General features: G+C 42.2%; 1 pseudogene; it reads right to left on the bottom strand.

The window, feature by feature from the left end:
* Positions 1–14,998: 14,998 nt before the first annotated feature.
* LOC136677359 (arrestin domain-containing protein 3-like) lies at positions 14,999–23,490 on the bottom strand (annotated as a pseudogene).

The raw sequence follows: 23,490 nt of genomic DNA, 5'->3' as shown, positions 1-23,490 counted from the left end.
GAGTCTGTTCATTAAAAGTCTGAAGATCCTGAAGAACTCACTTAGCTAGGCCATTATTCATTCTCAAACTACTTGTTAATGTTTTAATTACTTAAGTCAATGATAAAATTTTAATTATTATCATTAGTCAAATATCAGTAATCATAAGAGTTTGATTAAGGTCAAACGCTACAAACACAATATATAAATATATATTATATATTTATATATATCACGGTGTATACACAACATACACTACATATACCTTTATTATTTTTGGCGCCCACGCGAGGCCAAGAAAAATCTTTTAATGAACAAACTGTAAACACTGATAAATAATCTCAGCTTGGGTTTATGAAATGCTTTCCGCTGTTTATGTTGCTGAATAACGATTGAGATTCAAAGCTTGATGTGGGCAATTTTGTGTCGTGTATGTTACTGTTGAAAATCTGTTCTGTGGTATATACCGTTGAAAAAAATAAGCTTGGTTGTTTTTGAAGTGCGCGGCTCTGCGCCATTTTGCATGCATTAAATTGAGGCCTCGGCACCCCCACTGCGCGGATTCCGCTTTGGGACATTGCCGCGGTTCGACCCTCAGCCGCGAATTCCGGCGAGAAGGACCACCGAACCGAATTCCTCCGTTCGTTTTAAAACTGGGTCTCTACCAGCGTTAAGAACGAAATCGCGCGCTAGGCGATTGGGAGGTAACTAAAGAAACAGCCGAAAATATGGCTTGTGTAAAGAGCGGTCTGCTCTCATCAGCTCTTCCTGTTAGACTGAACGCGAATTCAGGAAAGGAATGACCCCTTTGAAGGGGCGGAGCTGAAACTAAGGAGGGAAATTCAAAACGCCCCCAAAACAGAGGAAGACTAATTCCCTCTTGTGGTTAAAGTGCATAGTTGCAGGGAAATCACTTCATAACTAGCGTCTATTGAAGCATGTCCTCCCGTGCTCTTCCTTGTGGTCAAGTGTGGTGCTACCCTTGACGTTTGATTCCCGTACACCCTCTAGTGGTTGGGAGGTTGTCCGCCAAGGCAACCTTAAGTGTTTAGCAGCCCTCTGGTGCTTAAAAGCTGTAATTACAGATGAAATTCTTTTAAAGTACCTTAGTGTAAAATCTCTGTTCCCTTTTAAATTTTAATTTTGATAAAGTACCTGAGCGTTTAAAATCTTTATCCCATTTTAGATTTTAATTTGATAACGCCCTCTAGTGTTAAAACTTCCCGCTACAGTGGAAATTCCCATTTGTGTTACATTGTGCCTGCTTGTGCCGTGTGTATTAGAATTTCCACCAGCGCCGACTGGTGTTCATTGCTGCTATTGCATTATAAAATTGCTTGTCGCCCTTTGGTGCCCCAGTCTGGTATTACAATATAAGTTCAACTTTAATACTGAAGCTTGCTGTTGCCATCCAGATTTACCTTCAGTACCCTCTTGTGGAGAAACTTGCTATCGCAATTGAAATTGTTGACCAGTTCATACTAACAAGATCTGGTACTACAGCTCTGGTGGCTGTCTCTAAACTCTGCACATCTGAATAATTACAATTAAAGGCTTAGAAGCATAGTAAGCTGATACAGCTATAGCAGACAGGGTGCAGTAATTAGAGATTGATACTTTAACTTGATACCAGATCATAAACTCAGTTAAAAGAGAAAGTCTTTTAATGTCGTTATTCTTAATAATTCTTCAATTTGGAAAATTCTTTTACTTTCATAATTCTTTAATCGGAAATTTTATTTAGTTTAATAAATTTTACTTTAAAATTTTTTTAATTCTTTAATCCGAATTTTTTCGACAATTCTTTAATTCCAAAATTTTTTAAATAATTTTAATTATTGAACAAAAAACTTTTTTTCTTTTGCTCACTTGCGTATAGCAACTTTCACTCCAACCTCTACTACTAACAGACTTCCTTTAGAGATTCACAAGTGAACTTCAACACCATACAGACTAGCAGTTACTCTTAGAGCACTCGGTACAGCTGAATTTAGCTCGGTTTAGTTTAAAAACGATTAACGAACTAAACCTAACTAGAACTAATCCTAACTAAATAGAAGTAAGTTACACCTCGCAGCTAGACACAGCTAACATGGCAGAAGGGACTTCTCCCTTGGGAGTATATGTAGAAGGCTTGTGGGATGAGGCATTCTCTGTTCTGACCAGCATCACCAATGATGTGATGCCTGGACTTGCAGAAACTGTGCAGAAAGCCTCACAGGTCAGTCGTGACCACATGGCGGCCAAGTGGATAGAGAACCACTTAACAGACATCCTCAAGGGCAAACCCCGAACTGAGGCATTAGGTCAAATAGCCATCCTCGCTGTAGTACAGCTCAGGGCCAGTGAACGTGAACTTGATGTATCACGGCGACAGCGGGCAAAGGTGGAGGCAGAGTTAAGTCAACTTCAAAGTGAAATGGCTGAAGGGAACACACTGCCCCAGGTCACTCCTGATGTGCCACCTAGTGCCGCTACAGAAAGACAAGACCAGCAGGAAGATAGTGAGGATCAGGAACCAGACTCAGGGACCGTAACCTTTAGAGCTGCTGCAGCACCTCCTCTGGTATCAACAGGTATTTCAGCTTCCCCTGTGTCTCCTGTCAGCCGTCCCTTACAATGCCCTGCTAAACCCAGAGCACTGCAACCCAGTGCCTGGCCCCCTCAACCTTTACCCTCTCACGGTCCCTCATACAAGGACCTAGATAAAATCGCGCGTAATATAACCCACTTTGATCCCAAACCTGATGGTTCTAATGATATCTTTTCTTACCTGAAAGATATTGATTTCTACCTCTAACGGTTCCCCGGAATCACAATAGATGACAGACTATATGTGATTAAACTGACCTCCAACCGAGACGTCAGTAACTTCATTGACCGTCAGCCAGACTATGTAAAAGCGCGATATGATGTGCTGTGCCAAGCATTGGAGGAAGAATTCTCCAATTACCTGTCACAGACAGGACTGGCCGCTGCTTTAAACATAAAACAGCAACGCCAGGAATCCCCTCAGCAATATTATAACCGACTCAGACAGGCGTATTTCGGACCTAGAAATGACTCCGGAATGAGAAGAGTTAAATTTTAAATCACTATTTATCCAAAACCTCCATCCCCACATCAGTCATCAGCTGGGAGTCTCAGCTTGCCCTCGCACCCTGTCTAGCAGACAGCTGCGTGATTTAGCATTCAGAGGTTTCCAAAAATCCCAACACATTCCCAATAGATGGTCCGAAACACCCCAAGTCTTTAATGTCGACTCCAGCTCCCCACATTTAGAGTTGGAGGGTGCCACCCAGGCTGATCCACCAAGATCCGCCCTGGACCCTTCCCCCACTCCGTGGGCCAGTGAGGGCCCAAAACCTTCAGTTAGATAGTAAGGAAGGTTTAACGCCAAACGACCCTTCAGTCATTGAAGGCAACACACCCGTCCAACAATTCATGAGACACTTAACTGAGAAAGGGGTTGCATGCAAATTCTATTTGTCCACCATTGTGGAGAGAAGGCTAGTACATGAGGCCCTGCTGGAAACTGCATCAGATGTCACCCTCATGTCTTCCACCTTGTTCCACCAGGTTCGAGCCATTGCGCGGCATGAAAATTGCGAGATACAGCTCCAAAACTGTTCTTTTAAAATTCAGCCGTATTCACATGCAGGCCTCACGATCCAATCTCTGGCACTAATACACTTAGCCATTGGACCAATGACTTTAGTGCATCCAGTTCATGTGTCTCCTCTTGAAACAATTCCCTTCCTCATTGGCAAAGATTTCCTTAATCGCTTCGAACCACTGATTGACTTCAAAAGGTCAAAAATCTGGGCACAAGTGCGTGAGCCTTTGCCCATCTGCACCCCACACCACCGGGAAGCTCAGTGTTGCCGTCTTGAAATCCGGCCCGAATCAATAGGAGATCCACTAAGTCAGATCCCTCACTTTGAGGAAGAGGAAACTGAGCCTATGGCGGCCACACCAGAGACTGCAGTCTCTTCCTGGCCCCCTAATGCCATGTTAGAACAGCGGAACACATTCCTGTGCACTTTCACTAAGCCGTCCACAACAGACACTCCCGGCCTTCCCATCGTGAATGGTCTCACAATGCAGGACCATCAGGTGGACAATGTAGTTCTGGCCCTGTGGACTGACAAGTCCGTCATAAGCCAAACCCTCTTTGAAACCCTGCACCTCACTCAACCAAATATTCCTTTGGTGAGCAGTCCTTGTCGCTTTCCTCTCGACCCGACATCAAAAGTAATGTCACCCACTGATGGAATCTGCGCTCTAACCATCCAGTGGAAGAAAAGGGTACTCACCCACTATTTCTTGGTCGTCCCTAACTTGCCACATGACGCTTACATTGGAAGTGACTTCTTGGTGTGCCTTGATGTCCACGTAGACACCCTCAATAGTGTGCTGTGGTCCTTGACTGATGTTTCAACGGAAACCTGGTCCTCAGATCCCAGCAACCTAGGCTCAGGACAAACTATTCCCGAGGTATGTCAGGTCACTAACCAAGGTTCACTTGTAGTACCTGCGAACACCGAAATGTACCCATCCGCTTGGTCATGCGACCTGGCCAACACTTAAGCCACACGCATGCACTTTTCCAACCGTCACCTCAGTTCTTTGAACTAGGCCTCACCCTCGAAGCCACACCTTTGGTGGAAACACGAGCAAGATCCACCTATCTGTTTGTATGAAACAAAACCTCTCAACCCTTGACAATTGCCCATTCATCTCTGGTTGGTCAGTACGAAATTCCATGACTTCGAGTTGCGAATCCCGATTATAGGACCAATGCCTGAATCCCTGCTTCTTGATCATCCAGAATCAAAGGTGTTCTATACTCATCCGACACGAGCTGTTGCTCTCTTCTCAGCTCTGGATATGGGTAAAGACGCCATTTGCAGAATAGATCTCGCTGACGATGATCAAATGACGGTCATGGTTCTTTCTTTAAATTCATCCCCGGAATCTTCCTGGGAACCATCTCTTCTTCCCGAAGCGGGAGAAGACACTTAAAATTCACGCAATTCGAAAGAACTATCGGACTCCAAATTTCGTATCCAAGTCGAACAAGTTCTAAAGGAGGCCGAAGCCCTCCAAAGCAAAGAAGAACGTGAGAAACTCTGTGAAGTGCTTTTTAAATACCAAAAATCTTTTGCCAAAGATTCAACGGACTGTGGTCTCACTGACATTCATTCAGTGCGCATTCCCACTCGTCCAGGAGCACCACCCACATTTGTCCGCCAATACAAAATTCCGTTGGCATCCTATGAACCGGTACAAGAAATCATTGATGACTTGCTGAAAAAGGGCATAATTCGACCCTGCAACAGCATGTACTCGGCACCATTATGGCCCGTCATATGGCCCGTAAATGGCGCCTGACCATCGACTACCGGAAACTAAATCAACAGGTTCCCTTGTCTCGGTTGCCGATGACACAATTGGAGCAAGAACTTCCCTCGGTCCGCAACGCTAAATAATTTTCCACCATCGATGTAGCCTCTGGCTTCTGGACCATCCCGTTGCAAGCAGAAGACCAACACAAACTAGCTTTCACCTTTGCAAACCGACAGTACACATTCACTCGGTGCCCCTTTGGATATGCCAACACGCCCGCGGAGTTCAACATTTTCTTAAACAAAGCATGCCCTGATGCCCGCGAGCGAGGCACCCTCATATATGTGGACAACATACTCATGCGTAACCACTCCCTACAGGCACATATTGACGAGATTGATCATGTCCTTAACCAGCTCACAACAGCAGGTGCGAAAATATCACTCTCCAAATGTTAGTGGTGCAGAACAAAGGTGAATTACATCGGTCTGCTCGTAAGCACTGATGGTGTTGAACCACAAGTGAGTCTAGTGCAAGGGGTAACAAACCTCGCAGCACCCACCAATCTTAAGGAACTTCGCAGTTTCTTAGGAGTATGCAACTACTCACGCCAGTTCATAGAAAACTATGCGGACCTAGCTCGTCCACTTTATGACATCTTAAAAAAGGATACTCCATTCACCTGGGGCGAAGCCCAGGAACAAGCCATGCAGGCACTAAAATCGAAACTGTGCACCGCCCCATGCCTTGCCTACCCTAACAGTAGCAAAGAATTCTACCTAGAAGTAGGGTTCTCTGACCACTGTCTCAGCTCCGGTCTGTATCAAATACATGACAGAGACAAACGTGTCATAGCCTACGCTAGTAAAACTATGCTGGCTGCAGAAAAAAAAATACAGTGACTGCGAAAAAGCACTACTAGCAACAGTGGGCAGTCAAACATTTCTCCAACTACCTAGGTGGTCAGAAGGTGATTGTTGAAACTCATCATCAGCCAGTCACTTTTCTGAACAGCCAACGAATTCGAGAGGGTGTAGTAACTAATGCTCGAGTAGCCTCCTGGCTAATGGCTCTCCAAAGCTTTGATTTGGAGGTACGTTACGCACAAAACTACAAGAGCCCCATAGGCACAGGCCTTGCTTCCTGCAGGCGATGTGAAGCCCCAATGTTACGAATAACATAGACTCGTTGTTGTCAGTTGTTGTTGTTTTATTGCCCTCTGGTTATACACAGCTTAGAGATAGCTGCTTAAACTGTAAATAAAATGAAAATGCAATATTCAGAATCATAAAACAAATAAACACAAATTTAGACTCTTCCCTTATAAACCTTTGAATAAGTCACACTTAAGATCATGCTAAATTACTCACATTCAACTCTGAGCTTCAAATTCAGCATTTAAACACATTACAATCTTCAACATTAAATTTTCAGATTGATAAATCCGTCAATAAACTTAACCTTGTAAATCTTTAGTTTACCCTTTAAACATATGCAAATACATTAGATTACACATTATGAGGATCTTATGTAACCAAAAAATAATTAAACCCAGTTGTTAGATTTACAGACAGGAAAAACGTATTTCACCTTTATGCAAAATGAACGATAGTTTACTTCTTCAAACAACACAACGTCCGTTTTCACATTTAAACAGATGTCTAACATTAATTAGAACAACCTCGACGAGCCATGAAACGCTGAAGAGCATTTATGAAAGAATCTGTGTCCAAGCTGTGCGCTACCTCCAAATGAACGGCCCTGGTTGTTAAGCAAGTGAAAAGGCAACCATACCTCTTCACCTCACTGCGTCCCCTTCTGATGTTAATGGGACCAAAATAATCAACTCCAACATTGGTGAAAGGTGGTTGACTTGGAGTTACACGATCAGCTGGTAGGTAGGCCATGTACTGAGTACTGATTGGAGCTCTGCGTCTTTTGCATGGTATGCACTGTGCTAGGACTCGTTTCACTGCGACGCGTCCTCTGACTATCCAGAAGGATTGTCTAATCTCAGAGAGGACCCGTTCAGCTCCAGAATGGCCTTTGAGTTTGTAGAAGTGCCATATGATGAGCTCACTTACACGATGCTTCTGTGGCAAGATCACTGGGTGTTTCGCTGCTTCAGGTATCGGAGCATTGGTGATTCTGCCTCCAACTCGGAGTAGTCCATCACTGAGGCGTACTGGTGTTAACTTTAAGTAATCCACCCTCAGTGGATTGGTGATCTGGGAGCGTTGAACATAGTCAATGATGGAAGTCTCTGCCCGCTTCAGGTCATTGAGCATTATAGGTGCACATAGTTTGGTTTTTGTCTTCTTCAAAAGAATATCTTTTGCTCATAAGATCAATGCAATAGCTCGCTTGAGTTTGTACCAAGACGAATACCTCTGGATGAAACAATCAACTGCTGGCAGACTGGTGACTTTGGATGAGATTGTGTATGTCTGACTTGGTTTCTTTACCTCTGCTTCTGGAGGTAAGCTTCCTAGCTCAGGTTGGAGAGGCCAAAACTCTTCCTTCTGCCAAAGGAAAGCAGGACCTTTAAGCCAGCGCTCACTACTTGCAAGTTTTTCAGCTGATAATCCCCTAGAAACATCATCTGCGGGGTTATGTTCTGTGCAGACATACTTCCATTTTGAGGCTGCTGAGACTTCACGGATCTGTGAGATTCTATTTGCGACAAAGGTTTGATACCTTTTATCTTCGTTTCTGATGTAATGCAGCACAATGGTGCTATCAGTCCAGAAGACAGAATCCAGCAGGTGTAGCTCGAAGCTTTGGTGGATTTTCTGGTCGAGCTGCACTGCTACCACTGCAGCCGCCAATTCTAGTCTTGGAATGGTGGTTGTTTTGACTGGAGCCAGCCTGTTCCTGGACATGATGATGTTACAGTAGATGTTGTCTCGGCTAACAAGCCTGAGATAGGTGACTGCACCGTATCCCAACTCTGACGCATCACTGAAGTGATGGAGCTGCATGGTGACTGAAGGCACAGTATAGACTGTTGGTCTGAGACATCGAGGAACTTGTAGCTTGCACAGCCTTGGCAGGTCATCCAACCACCGGCCCCATTGCTCTGCGATCTCACTTGGAATGGTCTCATCCCAGCCTAGCTTATTGTGACACAGTGCTTGGAATAGTGCCTTTCCTCGTAGAATGAATGGGCCAACTAAACCCAATGGGTCATAGACTGAGCTTACTGTGCTTAACATACCTCTCTTGGTGTTGGGTTTGTCTTTAATATTCACACTGAATGTGAGGCAGTCATTTTATATGTCCCATAACACACCCAGAGCTCTCTCCATTGATGGATCTCCGTCCAGGTCTAATGAACGTGAGCAATTTGCATGTTCCTGCTCTGGGATAGACTTCAGGACCTCTGCAGAATTTCTTGTCCATTTGGTCAAGTGAAACCCTCCTTGCTTGAGCAGGTCGGTCAGCTGCGCTGCTAGATGGATAGCTTGCTGAGGTGAGTCAGACGATTTCAGACAATCATCCACGTAGAAGTTTCTTTCAACAGTGGAGATGGTGTCTGCATCATACAGATGTGCATGATCAGATGCACATTTCCTTAAGGCAAAACTTGCTGCATTTGGAGACCACACTCCGCCAAAGAGGTGAGATGTCATACGGTAGGTAAGTACCTCATTATTTTGATCATGGTTTTCCCACCACAGGAACCGCAGGACGTCTCTGTGGTCTGGTGTTACATAAATCTGGTTGAACATGGCTTTGATGTCTGCCATCATAGCAACAGGACCTTGTCTGAATCGAATTAACACAGTTATTAATTTGTTCATTAGGTCTGGTCCCTGATGAACAACATCATTGAGCGATATTCCATCGTACTTAGCTGCACAGTCAAAGACGATCCGTATCTTTCCCGGCGAGGGTGAACCACTGGATGATGCGGTAGGTACCATACCTTGCCATCATTGCGGTCAGGCAGTGAAGTAGGGACTGCTTCCGCATAGCCATTGTTGATAGTTGATTTCATTGCTTCCACATACTTCATTTGCAAGTCTGCGTTTTTTGTCAGTCTACGCTCCAGGAGTCGTAGTCTGTGTGCTGCTAAGTTGAAATTGTTTGGTAGTGCCACTGCCTTGTTCTTAAAAGGTATGTCTAAGATGTAGTGTGAGCCATCTTTAGAGACTGAATTCTCCCACTGTTTAATCACTTTATAGTCGTTGACTGACAGATTGTCCCTTTGGGTGGAGTCATCAAGTTTCCAAAACCTTTCTACCTGCATTTGCAGACTGTGATCTGACTTGAGGAAATAGGCCTTGACCTTATTGCCACTTTGTTTGTAATCAATCGGCCCATTTATGGCCCAACCAAGCACTGTTCTTGTGGCGTATGGATCATTATCGCCACCTACACGATATTCTTCAGCTCTGAGAAGGCGTGGGGCATCCTGTCCAATAACAAGGTGCACATCATCTGAGTTGACACTGGGAATAGGGATATCTGCTAAGTGATCCCATCTGGCAACCTCATCAGGTGTGGCGAGGCAACTGAGACCTACGTTTAACTTCTTTAGTGTTCTCACACCATTGAGTGTATACATGTTGCCATCATGCAGAGAGTCTATCTCAATGTTCACACTGCGAGTAAATATGCCTTCTTGGCTGCCTCCTACCGTATCAAGATCCAGCCTTGCAGGTTTGCCTTTGACCTTGAGTTTCCTTGTGAGTTCTTCTGACACTAAACTTGTGTTGGCTCCAGGATCAAGTAATGCGTATGTGACAGAACTGATGTTGCTAGCCTTGCCTCTAACAACCACAGGAACAATAGGTAAGCAAACTTTACCATCCCCAGCACCAGCAAATCCACAAGTAACATTAGGTGATTGAGTAGGTTGTATTTGTTGAGTCGTTTTATTGTCACCAGTGGCATTTTGACTTGCTGCTGCATTTTGCTTGTTAGCGTGGTTTGGGTGTAGCCATTTGTTATGTTTCTGTCCACAGCCAGGAACGTTGCATACCCAATTGCGTGTGCATACCTCAGCACTATGTCCCATCATGAAGCAGTTTTGGCACAAGCGTTTCTCCTGAACAAATGTGAGGCGTTCTGACACAGTCAGTGATCGGAAAGCTGGGCACTGGTTCAAGAAGTGGGGCTCTGAACACTTCAGACATTTTGAATTAGCTGGTCTTCTGGTAGGTGTAGACTTGCTCTCTTGAACTGCAGCTGCCTTAACATTTTCAGAGTAATTTGGACGAGGTTTCTTTGAGCTTTTGGTGGACAACATAATGTTGCTTGGTTTCTCCTGCTTCTTATAACTCACTATCCCACCAAAAACTGGGTCAGATCTCTTCTCAGCCTCTGTTTCAACAAAGCTGACAACGTCCTCAAGTTTAGGTAGATGTCCTGCCTTAGTTATTTCGTAGTTTATATTTAACCACTTGGACCTGAGATCTGGTGGTAGTTTGCTGATGATCTCAACTAATGTGCGGCGACCACTGAGCTCCTCCTCACACTTCATGGCAGAAAGTGTATCCTTGCAGCCTCTCAGCTGGTCCGCAAAATCTCTCAGTTGCACATTGTCTCTTATCTCTTTAAAATTCAAAACCTTCTCAACCCAAGCCTGGGAGATGGTATGAGGATTTCCAAATCTTGTTCTTAGTCGTTCGAGTGCTTCCTTGAAGCCTGCACTGGGATTGGGATTGTATAAGCAGTGACTAATAGCATCTTGAGCTTTTCCTTCAGTGTACTGGTGTAAACGAGTTAGCTTCTCTTCTGCAGCAATAGACTCTTTGTCCACCATCGTGGTGAAAAGCCTCATGAATTTCCAGTACTGAAGGGGGTCACCATTGAACTTAATCAGATCAGTTGGTGGGAGCCTCAGTGAGTCTACTTGGGCTTGATACTGCTGCCTTGAGAATTCAAGCAGCTGTGAGATTGAATCTTCTGCTATCGGTGACAGTGATGGTTGTGTTATCAATGGGCTCTTGCCAGCCTTAGGTGTAGAACAAAGATCAGTTGTTGCAGCTTGTATCCTTTGTTGATTGTGTAACATCTGTGCATCTAGCTCAGCCTTGTGATGCATTCGCTGGAGTTCCAGTTCAAGCTCCTCTTTGTTGCGTTTAAGTAAAAGTTCAAAGTTTTCTTGTTCCTTCTTTCGTAAGGCACGTAGGTTTTCTAGCTCAGCTGACACGGAGTTATCATCATCTGTGCCATCTGGAGCTTCTTCAACTGGATCATTTTGATTCATGTTGTCTAGTTCATCAGCATTTTGCTGATCATCAACCTCACCAGAGGTGTTCACTTCTTGCAACCAGGCTAGAGCGTCGTGACGCACATCATGAACGCTCATCAAGATGACCTTCTCATAGGCTTCTGACTCTTCTTTGTCAGTTTCATCAGTGAGCCTATCATGATAAAGTCTGTGTGCTTCCTGGAGTTGAGTGACAGCTAGGTCAAGGCTCTCCAGTACTTCCCTCAACTCTTCGGGCTCATTTTCTCTGATTTTCACATTAGCAGCTGTTATCATCCTAGTTACGGCTGCTTTGGCTTGTCCTTGCCGCCTCCTCAGCGTCACGAGATCGACTTCTCCCCCAGACTTGTCTGGGTTGGACATGTTGCCGGCGTGTTTAACTTTATGTTACGAATAACATAGACTCGTTGTTGTTAGTTGTTGTTGTTTTATTGCCCTCTGGTTATACACAGCTTAGAGATAGCTGGTTAAACTGTAAATAAAATGAAAATGCAATATTCAGAATCATAAAACAAATAAACACAAATTTAGACTCTTCCCTTATAAACCTTTGAATAAGTCACACTTAAGATCATGCTAAATTACTCACATTCAACTCTGAGCTTCAAATTCAGCATTTAAACACATTACAATCTTCAACATTAAATTTTCAGATTGATAAATCCGTCAATAAACTTAACCTTGTAAATCTTTAGTTTACCCTTTAAACATATGCAAATACATTAGATTACAAATTATGAGGATCTTATTTAACCAAAAAATAATTAAACCGAGTTGTTAGATTTACAGACAATCTGGCTGAATACAGTGAGTAATCTCAATTGAAAACATTAATTAGAACAACTTACCACGTTGGGCAATGTGATTTAGATTCTTAAGTGACAGGTTTAATCATCGTTACATCTGCTTAGCTTGCCTGGCTCTCATACAACTGAAAAGCCACTTGCCCTTCTTTCTCTCACCAGTCAGAAGACACAAAACCGTAAACAGAGAGTGGAGCCCTCTAGAGGAAGGGAGTGATACCAACACACAAGCTCCAGAAACCCTCTTACCTACCATGGCTAACCACCACTATTTCGATCCTAACACATACAAAGACCTTGTCACTGCATATGTAGATGGTTGTTCGTTCCGCTGAGAACACACCCTGATGGCAGGGGTGGGTATTATCGGAATAAACGGGTGGCCTCACGAACCCCTAAGTTTCAAATTGGGTTCTCAGTCCTCCCAATATGCTGAAATAGCAGGAATTCTCATCACAATTCAGTCTGCGGTCCAGAAAAGCGTAAAAACGTTGGTGATCTGCACAGACTCCAACTATGCGCGCCTAAGCTTCACATGCCACTTGAAACTGTGGAAAACCAACAACTACACCACGTCAAACAAAAAGCCAGTCACACACAAAGAGCTTTTCGTGGCGTGTGAAAACTTGGTAGACACACATGACCTGCAGATCTACTGGAAGAAAGTGAAGGGTCACTCCCGAGTCCCGGGAGATGACAAAGAATTCAATGACCAACCAGATAGCTTAGCCAAACAAGGGGCCTGCGAAGGCACATCATGGACATTCGATCCCTCCCTTTATCCAAACCCGCCCGACATCGAAGTCCTAGCTATTACACGGTCTCAAACTGTAACGAAGGCATCGCCTGACAATGCTAAAACTACCATTGTCTCTATTAACCGTGCTTTTTCTGACGCTGACTTAGTTACTCTCCAAGCTCGAGACCCATCTCTAAAATGCTTAGCCATGTCACTGACCCATCTACATGTCCCATCTCAGCCCAAGATCTTGACACCATACCAGGCCTTAAAGACCTATACGGCACCAGAGCGTCCCTCCAAGTCGTCAAAGGCTTGCTTGCAATACGCCAGACCCAACAATGCAGACGAGCTGAAGGCCACTATCAGAGTAACCTGGGCTCTCATATAACACCTGAGCAGTACCACAGACTGATTGACTCCATGCCACGCCGCATTGCTGCAGTAATTAAGGCAAAAGTAGCTCCAGCTAAGTATTGAGTGCTGTACATGCTCATACTTTTCATGTTCATACTTTTCAATTGGCCAGCATTTCTAAAAATCCTTTTTTTTTGTATTGGTCTCATGTAATATTCATATTTTCTGAGATACTGAATTTGAGGTTTTCATTATTTATCATTTATAATCATCAAATTAAAAGAAATAAACACTTGAATTGTATCATTCTGTGTGTAATGAATGAGTATACAGGTTGGGCCATTTATATGGATATATCTTAATAAAATGGAAATTGTTGGTGATATTAACTTCCTGTTTCTTGCACATTAGTATATGGGAAGGGGAAAACCTTTCAAAATGGGTGGTGACCATGGTGGCCATTTTGAAGTTGGCCATTTTGGATCCAACTTTTGTTTTTTCAATGGGAAGAGGGTCATGTGACACATCAAACTTATTGGGAATTTCACCACAAAACAATGGTGTGCTTGGTTTTAATGTAACTTTTATATTATATCCGACATTCTCTTAGATTTTAAGGGTACTTAATTTGGGTTTAAGTGAAATAAAACATGCAAAATCTATGTAAATGCTGTAGTGCGATCATTTTCATATAGCACATTTCTTGCAACAGTTATGTAAACAGACTGACAGAACAGTTGTAGATATTTGTATGATGTATTTGTGTTATATTACTGCCCGCTGACTGTATATAATCACACTTTGTAGCTCTACATTTTCAGACTGTTATCCAGTTGTTGCTCTGTAACCTGTTCTTCGAGAGTTCTTCAACTATTTAAGTAGCGGATTATTCTCAGTCCAACCGTGATCCTGAGAGATTAAAAAACCTCCAGCAGCACTGCTGTGCCTGATCCACATTCTAGCATATAACACACTAACACACAACCACCACCACACCAGGGTCACTGCAGTGCTGAGAGTTATCCAACATCCAGATTATACCTGCTCTGTGGTGTCCTGGCCATTGAAGAAGAGGGTGAAAGGGGGAAAGTATGCAGAACAAGAGATGTACTACAGTAATAGCAGAACTACAAAGTGTTGCTTTATGTTTGGTGGTGCTGAGAGAATGGACAGTGAGTGGTAGTGGACAATGAGAAGTAGTTGTAGTTTTGTAGTTGATCCCTGTATAAAACATAAATATTTCACATATTTATGCAGAGGTTCACATTTAAATCTAGTGAATTCTAAGCAGCACTTCACAATTTTCCATTAAACAATAATGATATTCAATTTTGATCATTCTTAAATAAAAAAAGTTCTTAAGATAATTCTCAAATAAATTCTTTTTGAAATTCACTGCTGTCCTGGAAACTTTCATAAATATTTTGATATCTGCAAACACTTAACATGAAGCTGGCATCACAGTGTTATATAAGGTTTATTTACTTGAAACTGTATATTGATTAGCTCTTCACAGGGAGAATTCAAAGGCACATCTCACTATGAATGTTTTTCAGATGTTTAAGTTAGATAAGGCTCTTGCTGATTGGTTAGATTGGTTGAATTTGGCCAATATCCTGGAGCACGTCTTGCTTGATCATAGCTTAGGGCAGACCTATTTGGACAGAACTCTGGGGCTCTTGGTGCTGGATGTTGCTATGGGGCAGGAGGACCCGGATAACCCATGGCAGAGTATGGAGGAGGATTGAAGGGTGGGGCTGATGAAGCTGCCTGGAATCCTGGAACTGTTTGGTTTTGATTTGGGAAGACGTCTGTGTATGAAGGAGGAGGAGCTACTGGATTGGCTGGAGATGGATAAGCAGGTGAAAGGTATAAATTGGGGTAAAGTCCCGAAGCTGATCCAAAGGATGTACTTGGAGGGCTGGGCCCAAACCCAGCCTGTGGCGTAGGGCTTGGTCCAAGTGCAGCTTGAGGTGGGCTGGGCCCATAGGGCTGAATATTTGGTTGACCAAAAGGCTGGCCTGCAGGGAGAATGAAGACTGGAAATTTGATCTCTGGATCACTAGCAAAAGGGACATCCAAATAGACCTATAAAAAAGGAGTACAATTAAAACCCATGTAGTGACTGATGGCAATACTGAAAAGTTTAAATTCTGTAATTTCCTAAGAAGCATTTCTATGTAAATCAGTGTTACATTTTTTAAACTGTAGAAAGCTTCTAGTAACTTGATTTCTGTTTTCAAACGTACTTTCTCAATTTTTTTACGAGTTCACAATATGAAGTGGAGTACAGTAGTTAAAGTTTTTGTATCAACCTCAATTTTCCTGTAGCTTGTGTACAACAAAAAGAGTGAAGAGAGTATAAACACATAAAATTAAATCTATAAAGAGGAAGGAAAATAGAACTCCCGTACCTTGAGTATGTACTGCATTTTTATAATACTACAAGTTGCCACTGTTAGTTCCAGGTTAGGTGGGATTCTCAGGGCTGTGTTGACTGTTTGCTTTGACCCATTTGGGATGGGATCTCCAACCACTTTGAAAATAGTTTTTAATGAATATTTAGAATGGCCTTGTGCACAGAACTCCTGTTTTTGCTCAAGTTTGTACTTCAGCTTGAGCTCACGTGATGAAGAATTATCAACATTAGTGGAAACCCTGATGACATCACCTTTAAAAAAGAAACAAAGTAAATATACAGAGTCAAAAACTGCACTGAAGGTGCTGAAAGCCACAGCTTAATCTGGGCCTTTTCTTGTCAGTACAGGAGAGTAGAATAAACTGACCTCGAAAATAACCCAATCTGTCAATTGTTGCTTGCACTGAGACACTTCCAGACGTAAAAAGTTTCATCCTTTTGCCTATGTTACCACTCCGTGGATTCTGTATGCAAAAATGAATAATACATGACAGATTGCAAAATGCATGATAAAGCAAATAAATAGTAGCTCTAACAAGCTCTATCAAGTACAGCATGAGAACTATATACTATATATATATACACAGTGCATTGCGAAAGTATTCGGCCCCCTTGAACTTTTGCCACATTTCAGGCTTCAAACATAAAGATATAAAAATTAAAAAATTTTGTGAAGAATCATCAACAAGTGGGACAAAATCGTGAAGTGGAATGAAATTTTTTGGATGTGTCAAAGTTTTTTAACAAATAAAAAACTGACAAGTGGCGCATGCAATATTATTCTGCCCCTTTACTTTCAATGCAGCAAACTCGCTCCAGAAGTTCAGTGAGGATCTCTGAATGATCCAATGTTGTCCCAAATGACCGATGATGATAAATAGAATCCACCTGTGTGTAATCAAGTCTCTGTATAAATGCACCTGCTCTGTGATAGTCTCAGGGTTCTGTTCAAAGCGCAGAGAACATCATGAAGACCATTGAACACACCAGGCAGGTCCGAGATACTGTTGTGGAGAAATTTAAAGCCAGATTTGGATACAAAAAGATTTCCCAAGCTTTACACATACCAAGGAGCACTGTGCAATCAATCATATTGAAATGGAAGGAGTATCAGACCACTGCAAATCTACCAAGACCCGGCCGTCCCTCTAAACTTTCATCTAGAACAAGGAGAAGACTGATCAGAGATGCAGCCAAGAGGCCCATGATCCCTCTGGATGAACTGCAGAGATCTACAGCTGAGGTGGGAGAGTCTGTCCATAGGACAACAATCAGTCGTACACTGCACAAATCTGGCCTTTATGGAAGAGTGGCAAGAAGAAAGTCATTTCTCAAAGATATCCATAAAAAGTCTCATTTAAAGTTTGCCACAAGCCACCTGGGAGACACACCAAACATGTGGAAGAAGGTGCTCTGGTCAGATGAAACCAAAATCTAACTGTTTGGCCACAATGCAAAACAATATGTTTGGCCTAAAAGCAACAGAGCTCAACACCCTGAACACACCATCCCCACTGTCAAACATGGTGGTGGCAGCATCACGGTTTGGGCCTGCTTTTCGTCAGCAGGGACAGGGAAGATGGTCAAAATTGATGGGAAGATGGATGGGGCCAAATACAGGGCCATTCTGGAAGAAAACCTGTTGGAGTCTGCAAGAGACCTGAGACTGGGACGGAGATTTATCTTCCAACAAGACAATGATCCAAAACATAAAGCCAAATCTACAATGGAATGGTTCACAAATAAACGTATCCAGGCGTTGGAACAGCCAAGTCAAAGTCCAGACCTGAATCCAATCGAGAATCTGTGGAAAGAGCTGAAGACTGTTCACAAACGCTCTCCATCCGACCTCACTGAGCTCAAGCTGTTTTGCAAGGAAGAATGGTCAAGAATTTCAGTCTCTCGATGTGCAAAACTGATAGAGACATACCCCAAACGACTTGCAGCTGTAATTGCTACAAAAGGTGGCTCTACAAAGTATTAACGCAAGGGGGCGGAATAATATTGCACGCCCCACTTTTCAGCTTTTTATTTGTTAAAATAGTTTGACACATCCAATAAATTTCATTCCACTTCACGATTGTGTCCCACTTGTTGTCGATTCTTCACAAAAAATTTAAATTTTATATCTTTATGTTTGAAGCCTGAAATGTGGCAAAAGGTTGAAAAGTTCAAGGGGGCCGAATACTTTAGCAAGGCTCTATATATATACAGGGGCTGGACAATGAAACTGAAACACCTGTCATTTTAGTGTGGGAGGTTTCATAGCTAAATTGGAGCAGCCTGGTGACCAATCTTCATTAATTGCACATTGCACCAGTAAGAGCAGAATGTGAAGGTTCAATTAGCAGAGGGTAAGAGCACAGTTTTGCTCAAAATATTGCAATGCACACAACATTATGGGTGACATACCAGAGTTCAAAAGAGAACAAATTGTTGGTGCACGTCTTGTTGGCACATCTGGCACACCACCAAGAAGGACGAAACACATCCAACAGGATTAACTGTGGACGCAAAAGGAAGCTGTCTGAAAGGGATGTTTGGGTGCCAACCCAGATTATATCCAAAAAACACAAAACCATGGCAGAATTAAATGTGCACCTCAACTCTCCTTTTTCCACCAGAACTGTCCGTCGGGAGCTCCACAGAGTCAATATACATGGCCGGGCTGCTATAGCCAAACCTTTGGTCTCTTATGCCAATGCCAAACGTTGGTTTCAATGGTGCAAGGAGCGCAAATCTTGGGCTGTGGACAATGTGAAACATGTATTGTTCTCTGATGAGTCCACCTTTACTGTTTTCCCCACATCCGGGAGAGTTATGGTGTGGAGAAGACCCTAAGAAGTATACCACCCAGACTGTTGCATGCCCAGAGTGAAGCATGGGGGTGGATCAGTGATGATTTGGGCTGCCATATCATGGCATTCCCTTGGCCCAATACTTGTGCTAGATGGGCGCGTCACTGCCAAGGACTACCGAACCATTCTGGAGGACCATGTGCATCCAATGGTTCAAACATTGTATCCTGAAGGCAGTGTCATGTATCAGGACGACAATGCACCAATACACAAAGCAAGACTGGTGAAAGATTGGTTTGATGAACATGAAAGTGAAGTTGAACATCTCCCATGGCCTGCACAGTCACCAGATCTAAATATTATTGAGCCACTTTGGGATGTTTTGGAGGAGCGAGTCAGGAAACATTTTCCTCCACCAGCATCACGTAGTGACCTGGCCACTATCCTGCAAGAAGAATGGCTTACAATCCCTCTGACCACTGTGCAGGACTTGTATATGTCATTCCAAGACGAATTGACGCTGTACTGGCCACAAAAGGAGGCCCTACACCATACTAATAAATTATTGGGCACCAGTCCTTCACAGGGCAACACACAGACTAACACATTCACTCACACACTCACACCTACGGACACTTTTGAGTCGCCAATCCACCTACCAACGTGTGTTTTTGGATCGTGGGAGGAAACCCAGGCGGACACAGGGAGAACACTCCAAACTCCTCACAGATGGAGTCACCTGGAGTGGGAATCGAACCCACAACCTCCAGGTCCCTGGAGGTGTGTGACTGCTGCGCCACCGTGCCGCCCACACTGCAACAAGTAAACAACAAAAACTATACCAGTTTTATTTTTCACTTAAGTATGCATTATTGTTATTATTTATTGTATTGTTATTGTATACTTGCAGAATTAAATAATATCCTTGAAAGGTTCAGAAAAGCATATAGTGGCTTTTTGTGTTGTAATTTACAATGATCTCTTATATTTTTAGACATAAACTATTAATCAGGAATTTCTAAACAATAAAAGAATAACAACACTCAGCTACCTAATCTAAATAGCATGCAAATTTGCATTTATGTAAAACTAGACATTCACAATCAGGCATGTGGACAACTAAATAATGCTTAAAGTTGAACTCTTCAGCTAAGCCAATGGAGATGCCCATAAACTCTATCAGCTTCTGTTACTTCTGACATTTTACTGTCCCTTTAATAAAGAGTCCAAACTATGGTACCTACACTGCTTTAGATTCAGAAATGTCAAGAAAAAGAGCTACAATATTTGAAAACACACATTTTCAGAAGTGCACATACCATTAAACTGACACCAGCATCAATCCTTGGCACAAAGTTAATTTCTGCATTTGTAGTACGGTCCGGCTTCCATGAACGATTCAATCTGACTTCTAGAATATATTTAATAGAGCAATGGGATCCTTTAAAAGATGGTGGCATGTTCCTGTAATTGTAGTTCTAGATTAATTAACCATTTACTTTCAAATTGTATTTATGGCATTTTGATTAATGGTACATACAAAAACATCCCTAATTCTACACAATTTTCCATATGTAATGACATATTCTGTTACAATTAAGACAACAAATATTTAAACATCACTGAAATGGACCTGCCTCACTACATGTGTATGTCTTCAAAGTACCCTCCCTCAAGTTAAACAGTCTTTTACAATATAAGGCTCGGACATCTAGTTTATTATCTATCACATCAGTATTAGCTCACATATATTTTCTTTAAAATACTATTGCATTTTACCTTAAAATCACCAAGACCCGACTCAATGTCAAAACTATTTTGATGTGACATTTATTTTAAGTCATCTTGATATAAAGTTTGACAGTTTATGCAGGATAAACCTGAATAGCCATCGATAGAACACATTTTGTTAATTTTTCAAAATTACAAGTGGCATTTCTACATATTTTAATGCATAAACTTCATTTACTTCATTTTTATATGCAAGGTTCAGCGATGAAACGGTAGGTGTGTAATAAATTATGACTATTTGTGTTTCCTATGGAGGATGTTTTCATTTTTTATTAATTTTTTTTTTTAATAATATAAAAATTAACAAATTGTGTCAATAATTTGTTAATTTGTTAATTGCGGTGGTGCAGCAGTGTTGCAGTCACAGAGCTCCAGGGACCTGGAGGTTGTGGGTTCAAGTCCCGCTCCAGTAGACTCAAAACACATTTTGGTAGGTGGATTGGCGACTCAGAAGTGTTCATAGGTGAGAGTGAATGTGTGTGAGTGTCCTCCAGGGTGTGTTCCTGCCTTGCACCCAATGATCCCAGGTAGGCTCTAGACCCACCGCAACCCTGAACCTGATAAATGGTTACAGACAAATTATGTCATTTATCCAGGGGCGACCAAAAATACAACTGTGGATTTGTCACTCCTTTTATAATTAGCTTACATAAGCATCATCAAACCTTATGAACACTGCGCTAAGGTAAAAGATTACCACAAGAACTTCATCTAAAAAGCAAGGCAATATGATACTGCATTAAAAAGACATTTGAGGATCAGCACTCACCCATGGGGCAGCTGAAAGCTAAAGGAATAAACATGTCTTCCTGGCCTGACAATATTACCATCTGGAAATAAACAAATATGTAAGAGCAAAATAAATACAGTATTTGTCCTTTAAAAAGACCACAATGTTTTGTTTGTTTGTTTGTTTCTAATATAAATGACAATAACACATTATTCAGTACAGTGGTGGATGCTGGTCTTTCAAGGAGGGGAAGCTCAATTGCGGCCTACATCATAAAATGTGTCGGTTTATTTATATGTAAATTCTACCCTCCGTTCCTTTTAAAGAAAATGATCTGTGACCCTGTCGTACCAACAAGGCGTCTTTTCCAGGGACTTGACTAGTGTCCTCTCAATGGCCAGCAGAGCTAGGCTGCTTAAACGGCCTTGGCCCATGTGAAGTGTGTCCGCCTGTACTCCCACGGATCTTTATACCAAAGGATCGCTGATTCGCTCATTTCGCTGTCAATCAAAAAGGGATTCAGCCTCAGACAGATCATCCAATCATCATACAGAAGCTGAGCATCCGGGCCAGCCGAGGCCAGCCCACTGCCCCATAGACGCTGAGCGTCCGATGGGCGGGACAAAGCCCAGCATTTATCCAATGACTCGTCTCGTTTTGCTGCACTTCGCTGCTTCGCTATTGAACTCTGTGGACGCTCAGCGTCCAGACTGTTTAAAACACCGTGAAACTGCGGGAAAGCCGCGTCTTTACCAGTGATAAGAAGCTGATTCTGAACAAAAGTTGAGCGCGTTGTAGTGCATATTTATTCAATGACATGTACACACAACAGTATATATTTGATCACTTATTTTTTAACATTTTAGGGGAAGCTGAGCTTCCCTTGCAGTCTTAAAGCAATCGACACTGATTCAGTATAATAATGATTAAATAGTAATACGGGTTCCAAGAAAATATTAATTATCTCCCACTAATACAGTGTGAAACCAAATGTGTTGAAACGTACTTCCCCAACTGTTTATGCAAACTGACCTCATCAAATTTCAACATAATTCCCATAAACCTTAAGACTGGAATGATATGATGTAAAATATACAGCTTGTACTTACAGGTCTCCCCAGTTGTTATAATGTCATTTGGTTTGACTTTTGCTGTAAAAGTAACAGAAAGGAAAGTCATGAAGTCTTTATCTACTTTATCTCTTACAGTTACAAAGGTTACAAAAGGGTAATATTCCAGTGTACTTTGGCAGGATTTATTACACTCTATGGTCAAATGTCTGTGGGCATGTAGACACTTGCTCATCCAACATTAGACAGATTACATGTGCTCACTTATGTTGGAACATTTGTGTGAGGATCTGATTATATTCAGCCAAAAAAGCATTAGCAAGATCAGGCTCTAATGTTAGATTGCTAGTTTTGAATAACAAATGCCACTACAACTCATACTAAGCTTATTAACATAATTATTTTAATATATTCATATATATTTTAATCTAATAAGATTGAGTTCTATCCCCCTACAGAATGCAGTTACAGTGCCCCACAGCCCTCATGGTGAACTGTAACTCATTTACCACTGCTCCAGGGAGTTCCATTTCGTTATACTTTTCTAGGGAGATTATGCAAGCTGTGTGTGCACTAATGAATATCTGTAATCATAATGGATTTGGGTTTAAACCTAGAATGCCCTTTAAAATAAGGAGTGTATACAGATTTTTGGGTATATCCTCAGGACATTTCTTAAATACAGTTCTACAGTAAAGACATTTCTTAAATAATTTCTACAGTAAAGACAACTCGGAACAGCTAAGCTATTAAATGCTATTATAAAGAACAAACACGGGATTATGGAAGTATTATAAGATAACAGTTTATCGATCACAAAGGAAAGTAATTCTGTAGTATACCTACCCAATCATTATCTGGCTTAATTTATTTGTTTATTTTTAATATATGTTCATTTCTGCATTGTTAGCTAAATCCCTCATCTTACCAACAGATGTTACTGCTACGAAAAATACCGTTGAATTCAAACATGAAGACAGACTGGTCTCACCTGGTTTGGAGGGGTCCCGGATGAAGAACTGTTTCAGTTTGAAGTATCGTTCATGGGAGTGGGAAGTTTTTGAATCGTCAAAGCGCACATCCGCGTCCCCTTTACATTTAATATAAAAACAGTCAATCTTCACCTCCTTGGAAACTTCCAGAATTACCCGTCCCTGCAGCAGGTCTCCATTTGTGAACGTGTTCCTCTCGTTCACGGGGTCGTAGGTTAAAGTGAGTTCTTTAATCGTTGACAT

Source organism: Hoplias malabaricus, chromosome X2 (genome assembly GCF_029633855.1).
Source record: "Hoplias malabaricus isolate fHopMal1 chromosome X2, fHopMal1.hap1, whole genome shotgun sequence".
NCBI lineage: Eukaryota > Metazoa > Chordata > Actinopteri > Characiformes > Erythrinidae > Hoplias > Hoplias malabaricus.
Note: the sequence above shows the minus strand (reverse complement) of the source record. Positions and strands in the feature narration are given on the sequence as shown.